Consider the following 8,176-nt stretch of genomic DNA (forward strand, 5'->3'; position numbering starts at 1 on the left):
ACCATGGGTTATTATATTCCTTCTTATTTTTTCCCTTTACCGTTGGTATAAATCTCTCTTCGGCCTCCTGGCATTTCTGTATGACTAGGTCCATCATATCTTGGACTGTTTTTCCTGTAATTTCTTCCTCCCACTGCACTTCACCCAGATAGTCCCTTATCCTCATATAGACCCCTTTCCTGTAGTCAGCTCTCCTTTCCCAGATCTCTTGTCCCATGGTCATAAGTTTGAATTCCATCATGTAGTCAAAGACTAGGACACAATGGTCACTGGCCCCTAGAGGTATTTCATGCTCTAAATTCTCGATATCTTCTACGTTCTGGGTGAAAATCAGGTCTAATAGGCTCGGTGCATCTCCTCCTCTTTCCCTTGTGTCTTCCTTCACATGTTGTGTCAGGAAATTCCTGTCTATAACATCTACTAATTTTGCTCCCCACGTTTCGTCCCCTCCATGGGGATTCCTTGATTCCCAATTTATCTCTCCATGATTTAGGTCCCCCATGATCAGCAGCTTCGCTCTCATTCTGTGGGCTAGTGTTGCTGCCTTCTGCAGTTCATCTATACATGCTTTGTTGTTGTCATCATACTCCTGCCTGGGTCTTCTACTGTTTGGTGGGGGATTGTAGATTACCAAGATCACAATCTTCCTCCCATCTACTGTCAGAGTTCCATGTATGAAGCTTGTGCACTCATTGGTAACTCGATTTCCCAAGTCTTCAAACTTCCATTTCCGCTTTATTAGGAGTGCCACTCCCCCTCCCTGTCTTTGTGTCCTCTCTTTTCGTATCACCTGGTACCCTTCAGGAAAGATTGCATCTGAGATCATGTCATTAATTTTAGTTTCCACAATTGCAACTATGTCAGGATCTGCTTCACTCACTCTTTCTTTTATCTCTTCTGCTTTATTAGATACCCCATCAGCATTGGTGTACCAAACCTTGAGATTCTTCATGGAAACTTTTGTACCAGAGTTCTCCCTTTCTCTGGGGGTCTGGGGGGATCTGGGGGATGTCTGGGGGGTGACTGGGGGCAGGGGGGATCTGGGGGATCTGGGGGGTGTCTGGGGAATGACTGGGGGCGGGGAGGGTCCGGGGGATGTCCGGGGGGATCCGTGGGGTGTCCGGGGGGATCCGTGGGGTGTATGGGGGTGAAAGAGTTCAGGAGAGGTGCTTGGGGGGCTACTGGGGGCTGGGATTCTAGGAAGGTAGGTAGGAGGGTCTGGGGTAGGGCCTGGGTAGGTAGGTCTGGAGTAGGAAGGGCATACTGGGTCTGAAGATTAGGGAGGGCATAGAGGGATTGGGAGATGGCATAAGGTTGGGAGTCAGATAGAGGTTGAGAGGTTGGGAGGGGGAAGGATAGAGGGGGTGGGGGGAACCTCCCACCCCCCTCACAAGGGTGGGGGGTCACATGGAAGGAGAGGGGATGAGGAGGGGTGAGGGCTGGGTAGGCTTTGGGTGTTGAGGGGATGAGGGCTGGGTGGGTTCTTGGGGTTGAGTAGATGAGGGCTGGATGGGTTTTGGGGGTTGAGGGGATGAGGGCTGGGTTGGTTTCGGGGGTTGAGGGGATGAGGGCTGGACGGGTTTTGGGGGTTGAGATGATGAGGGGGGTCCTTGGAATGTGGGATGAATTTGACTGCAGTGGGGTCAGAGGGGTCAAGGGATGTGTTGGAGAGATAAGCAGGGGCGGCTGATTTGGGGAAGGGGTGACCTGAGAAGCAAGTGTGAGCTGGTTAGCATGGGGTGGATTAGCACTGGGGTGTGTAGCTACTCTCAAATGGGAAGAGATGTATTGTTGTTTGCTTGCTCTGTGGGCAATCTGTTCCTCCTTCGTCATGAATTTGTCAATATATACGTTGTAGTAATTTTCGCTACCTCTGAGTAAGTGTTTGTGATGCAGTATGTAATCCACTGCCTCTTCGTTAGTGAACTGTACCAGGACAGGTCGTTTCCTGTTACAGTTGTATGGTCCAATGCATCGTTGAACTTGCACCTCATTCCCTGCCATCTGGGCTCTCATGTCTCTCAAGATCCCCTGTAGCTCTAAATCCTCAATCTCCATCCTTTCCTGCCTCGATGGTGCCCTGGCTTCAAGTAATCCATGGATTATGATTGTCCTCTTTCTCAGTTCAGGGTCATGCTGGTGGCCCTCTCCCTGGCTGACCCCCACCCCTCCTACACCCGCTACTCCACCTACTACTACTCCCCCTTCCCCTGCCAAGCTTCCCTTATTCCTGCCAAATTCATTAGTAAGCCTAGATATTTCTCCTTGCCATTCTACCCTGCTCTTCGTGATTTCCTCTTGAATATAATCCATAAACTCTTGCTTGAGTCTTTGAACCTCGCCCTGTATCTTATTAAAGACTTCACTTTTAATCCCCTGGATTAGATCATCTATCCAAACATCCCTCTTCTCTGCAAATTTCCCAATCATCTTCTCCACAAACCTATCTTCTTCCTCAATCATAATACTGTTGGCCCTAGACCCCCTTCCTGACCTAGTCATTGCTATAATGCAACCTTACCCACAGGGGTTCCAAGTATCTTACCGTCCTGCTAACACAATAGGTGAGTGAATCTCCAATCGTCGTCCCACGTGGTGGTAGAAGGGTTGCTGCTGGAGGTGAGGTCACGCGGTCAGAGGTCGGTGAGGTCTGCTTCCACACTGCACACTGCCACAGTACTTCCTCAACTATTTTGAATTACGCTATTTAAACTGTTTTTCTTCACTACCTTATGGCTCTGGTCAAAACCCAAGGTTTTTCATTCACTTGTACACACTTTTTCACTTCGAAGATGCCTGATTACCCCTCCCACTCCACTAGTGAACCAGGAGCTCCCAACCCACGTCCACCCAACACGATGGTCACAAGACAAGTGTGTGTGTGTGTGTGTGTGTGTGTGTGTGTGTGTGTGTGTGTGTGTGTGTGTGTGTGTGTGTGTGGTGTATACTGGCAGCAGGTTTTCTTTTAAATATATATCATTGAAAATGATAGCATATTCTGTTTTGACTACCTTCTGGTTTAGGGCTTCGATCCCTCTGCCTATTATTCTTGCATCAGGGTTTTGTTGAAAGAGTTCTCCAAAAATCACGTTCGTTTTTCAAGGTGAAGAACAAAGTGAACAACTATAGAATGTATCACACGTATTATACAAATGCACAACGTTTCGAACCTACCTAGTTCATTCTCAAGTGATGTTACTGTACAGGTCATTATATTTATACTAAACGTGGGTAAGGTGAATACAGATGGATCGAATAATGGGGTCAGGTGTAATTAGTGGGAATACATTGGGTAAACATAAGGGTAAAGAGTAAGGCATAAAGGAGAAAAGAAAGTAAGAATGAGAAGGCTAAATAGGTACATACAAAGATTAATCAAGCGTAGTGGGCGCTGTCTGTCGAGCAGTATCTTCTATTTTGGCATCTTCACGTTCTGGTCTTGTTCATACTCTCATGGTGGGTAGAGTGAACAGTTTCGTGATTTGAGTATTCATGATAGGTTGTTCTATTTTTATGTGGATTGCTTCAAGAATTTGTAATCTTCTTACATCTTGGGTTCTGTCTATTATACAGGTGTTTTTATTTAGCATTTCTCTTGTTAGGGTGATATCATGGCTTGTCTCATATGATTTCTGGGGGTACCAGATTGAAGATGATAGGTCAAACGCCTCGTCAGCTTGGTCGACGTCATACCTATGTACTCTTCTTTGTTTTATAGAATATGATCAGGTCAATGTTTTGGTTAGGAATAGTGTTTTTTACTACTTTACGGATTATTTCCATCATTATTCTTTTTTCTTTTTTGTGTTCACTGTGCATAGTTGATTTGTAATATAATTTTATAGAAGGTGTTGTTGTTTCTGTTCTAGGTTCAGGATTGTACCATCGGTCCAGATGTCTTCTTATAGCTGTGTTTATTTCCGTGTTGCTATATCCAAAGTTCACCAATACCTAAGTTATTCTTTCAAACTCTCTACTCACATTGCTCCATTCGGAACAGTGGGTAAGCGCTCGACGAATATAAGCATTGAGAACACTGGTTTTCTGACTTTGGGGGCACTCACTTCTACCGTTCAGGCATTATCCTATGTTGGTAGGTTTAGTATATACACTGGTGCTTAAAGAGGTTCCAGTTTTTGTTATTAGTACATCCAAAAATGACAGACTGTTGTTTCCACTATTTTCATGTGTAAATCGGAGTACTGACTCTTTATCTAAATGGCTTTTTAGATAAATTAGTTCATTTCAGTCTTTTACTATGATGAATACATAATCTTCATAACAGCAGTATACAGTTGGTTTTTGTCTACAACTGAAGACTCTATCTTCGATGGTTCCCAAGTAAAAATTAGCGATTAATACTCCTAAGGGAACACCCATTGCTACTCAGTCTATCTATAGATACATGTCCCCTTGCAGACTGATGAAAGGAGCTTCCTAGGTACATGCCTCGAGAAGGCTCTTCAAGTGTGGCTCGGGTATGTCTAATTTGGGGGTGCTCTCATCTCTGTATACTCTGTCCAGTATAATTTCTATGGTGGTGTCGACTGGGACGTTCGTAAATGGGGATTCGACGTCCAAGGAAGCAATGATTCCATCGGGCTGTGTAGTTTTGATTAATTCTAGGAAATCTGCTGATGATTGTAGACAATAGTTGCTTGGAGAGTATGGAGTTAGGAGTTCGTTAAGTCTTTTTGCCAGGTGATAGGTTGGAGTTGGTATTTGACTGATTATTGGACGTAGTGGGTTACCTGGTTTGTGTGTCTTAACATTGCCATAAGCATATCCTAAGCCATATTCGCCCTGGAGTTTAGTGAAATGAACACTACCTTTCTTTGCGTTGAGAAGCATCAAAAACGCCTTGAAATCGAAATGCTTCTGGACGACATCCATAAGTTAGAACATCACAAAAAATTCATCACCACTGACACACTTCAGGCTGAACTACTAACAGAAGCCGGGATAAAACGAAGAACATACTCATCAACAATCTTAACCCCAAGACTCAAAGAAGCAGCAAAACAGCTAAAAAAGCTGTAAGATGTAACAATAAGAAAAGCCGACAAGACAGCAGCGTATGTGTTGATTCCTACCCAATAATACATGAATAAATTTAGCGACATCCTTAGTGATTACACTAAATTTCAGCGACTCACGAGGAACCCTGGGGAAGACCTTAAACACAAAGTGAACAAAACTATTACTGCAATCAACGAAAAGAAAGGTAGTGTTCATTTCACAAAACTCCAGGGCGACTATGGCTTAGGATATGCTTATATCCAGATCATTTATTTCATATATTCACCCTTGTGTTATTTCTTATATGCTTAATGGAGTTTTCGATAGTAAACTTCATATCATTCTACTGATGTGTTTACGTGCGCCCTCCATTTCTCTTTGAGCATTATATAAGTGATACTATATGCACCACACTATGATCATTATTATTCATATTATGGAAAATATCCTAGTGACTGACAGTACTTGAGTACACTGATATTTATGGAAACGTGCCCTTGACTGGTAATTCTGAATCAACACTGTGAATGTGGCAACGTACTAATGCTGGGCGACACAGAGTTTAACCACTGAACTGCTTTGCTGGGATGCAGAGTTACAAACCCAGCTGGCGACCTTGTGAGTAGTTGCGTGACATAGGTGAGAGACAAGTGACCTGTGACCCCTTTGTTACGGCGAGCAAGACTCAGAGGAAGTGTTGTTGCTGCTTGAAGCAACATCTTAAGGTTAGTACTGAGTTTTCTTTCACTCTTCCGTGGGACACGGCCAGATCGCTAGTAGCGTTTCCGCCCGTGGTTCGACTGAAAGGCTCCCAGGGCAATCAGTGGCACCCAGGTGTCTAGGAGCAATGGGACCTCGACAAGACTACCGAGGTTCCTGTTCTCAACAAACATTGGGATTCAATCCATTCTTCCGTTAAAGAAACTTAGTCATAAAATAATTTTTCATCACGTCTCTTCAGAGATAATTTTGTCGGACCATTTACTCAAGCAAAAACAGTCATTAATTACATGATCTGATAATACAGGAAAAAAACAAATATAATGCAAGACAGGTATAATGCAAGATCTGATAATACAGGAAAAAAACACATATATAATGCAAGACATCAAATAGCCCAAACACTTTCACTTGTTACATTATCAGGAGTAGAGAGGTAAAGCAAATTACATGACAGAAGATTATATACACAAAATGTAAGTTTACATACAAACGAGGCTGGTTTGCCTTCAACTTCATCAGAAACAATGTAATACACAAATAATTTTCCCATAGGTAAATAGAAATTTTAGTTTTAACAGTCGGGAAAGTTACCCATTCCGCACGTTGAACAGGAACGAGCAGTCTTTACACAAGTTAAGAGCTCACCTCGTCTATGTACGCGCTCTTCCGTCTGGCAGGAGCTCGCTCCCATTATGAAATATTAAAAATCATACCTTTGGGAGGGTTTTGCTTATTGTTGTCATGGTGATAATACGAAGCTTTGAGCATTTGTTGGCTCTTCGGGAACTTGGTAGGAGATTGAAGTGACTGTGTAGTTGTGGCACTTTACCTTTGGGCGTGTCCTCGGAGATGGTGGTGGTGGTGGTGTGGGAGGAGAAGTACGGAGCGTTGTCGTTTACGTCCTTGAGGTTGACGCGTACGTCAGTGTGCGTCTCCAGTTCGCCATCCGACGCCGTCACCCGCAGTCGCCACTGAGCCCGGCCGTGGGGTGGGTCACGGTCCAGGGGCTGTAGTATGGGCATGGGGTGGACACGTCGTGTTAGTGTGGGCGACACGAAAAGTTAGACACTACGGACATAACATGAATGATTGTTGGTATGGAAAACAATGACTTAGAGTCAATACAATACCCACCTGCTATTATACATTAACTGAGTTAATAGTCTGCTTTTTTAAGTTTCTTTTAAGGCATTTAAACTAATGAAACGTTAACGATTACTTTTCTCCTTCCACTCCTTCACTACATATGTGCATTAAAATTGCACTGACGTTAACTTACTATTTATAATATGTGATATTGAAATCTACACACACACACACACACACACACACACACACACACACACACACACACACACACACACACACACACACACACACACACACATACACACGCACACGCACACGCACACGCACACGTGCCCTAGGCTGGTAATTCTGAATCAACACTGTGAATGTGGCACACACTTACACACACACACACACACACACACAAAGGGGGGCCTCCTAGCCTGATGGATAGCGTGCAGGACTCGTAATTCTGTGGTGCGGGTTCGATTCCCGCACGAGGCAGAAACAAATGGGCAAAGTTTCTTTCACCCTAAGTGCCCCTGTTACCTAGCAGTAAATAGGTACCTGGGAGTTAGTCAGCTGTCACGGGCTGCTTCCTGGGGTGTGTGTGTGTGGTGTGGAAAAAAAAAAGTAGTTAGTAAACAGTTGATTGACAGTTGAGAGGCGGGCCGAAAGAGCAAAGCTCAACCCCCGCAAAACACAACTAGTAAACACACACACACAGTTGAGGTCAGACAGCTGCGGAGGGCAGAAGGGTCTGGGAAGCTCTTGCGAAGCTAGTGAATTGAGGGGAATAATCAGTGTATATGCGTATATGAGTGTATATGAGTGATTGAATAACTAGTAAGCTCACTCAAACCACACGAAAGTGAAGAAAAACAGTGGAAATAGCACCACTGAAAATAAGTGTTGAGTACATCGTGGTATTGTGAAAGTGTGGAGCCGAAACTGTGGAGTCGGAGCCTTACTAGTGACCTCACCATCTGTGACGCAGGATGCAGCGACCTCACACCTGACCAGCTGCGTGGAGTACTTTCTCGCCTGTTGGTGCTGCAGATTGTGCAAGGTATTGAGGAGCGCCTTTTTGGCTAGATTGTTACTGCAATGACTAGATCAGGAAGGGGTTCAAGGTCAATCACCAGCAGGGACGAAGAGGAGGACAGATTTATAGACAAATTAATAGGGAGATTTGTAGAGAGAAGGAGCGATTGGATGGAGGATCTAATCCAAGGGATTAAAAGTGAATTATTTCAGCAAATACAGGATTCGGTAGAGAGGCAGAAACAAGAGCTTATGCTCTATATTCAGGAATAGATTAGGAAGGGAAGAGAGAACTGGGAGAGGGAATGTGCTCGGATCACAA

The sequence above is a fragment of the Procambarus clarkii genome, chromosome 42 (genome assembly GCF_040958095.1).
Source record: "Procambarus clarkii isolate CNS0578487 chromosome 42, FALCON_Pclarkii_2.0, whole genome shotgun sequence".
Lineage (NCBI taxonomy): Eukaryota > Metazoa > Arthropoda > Malacostraca > Decapoda > Cambaridae > Procambarus > Procambarus clarkii.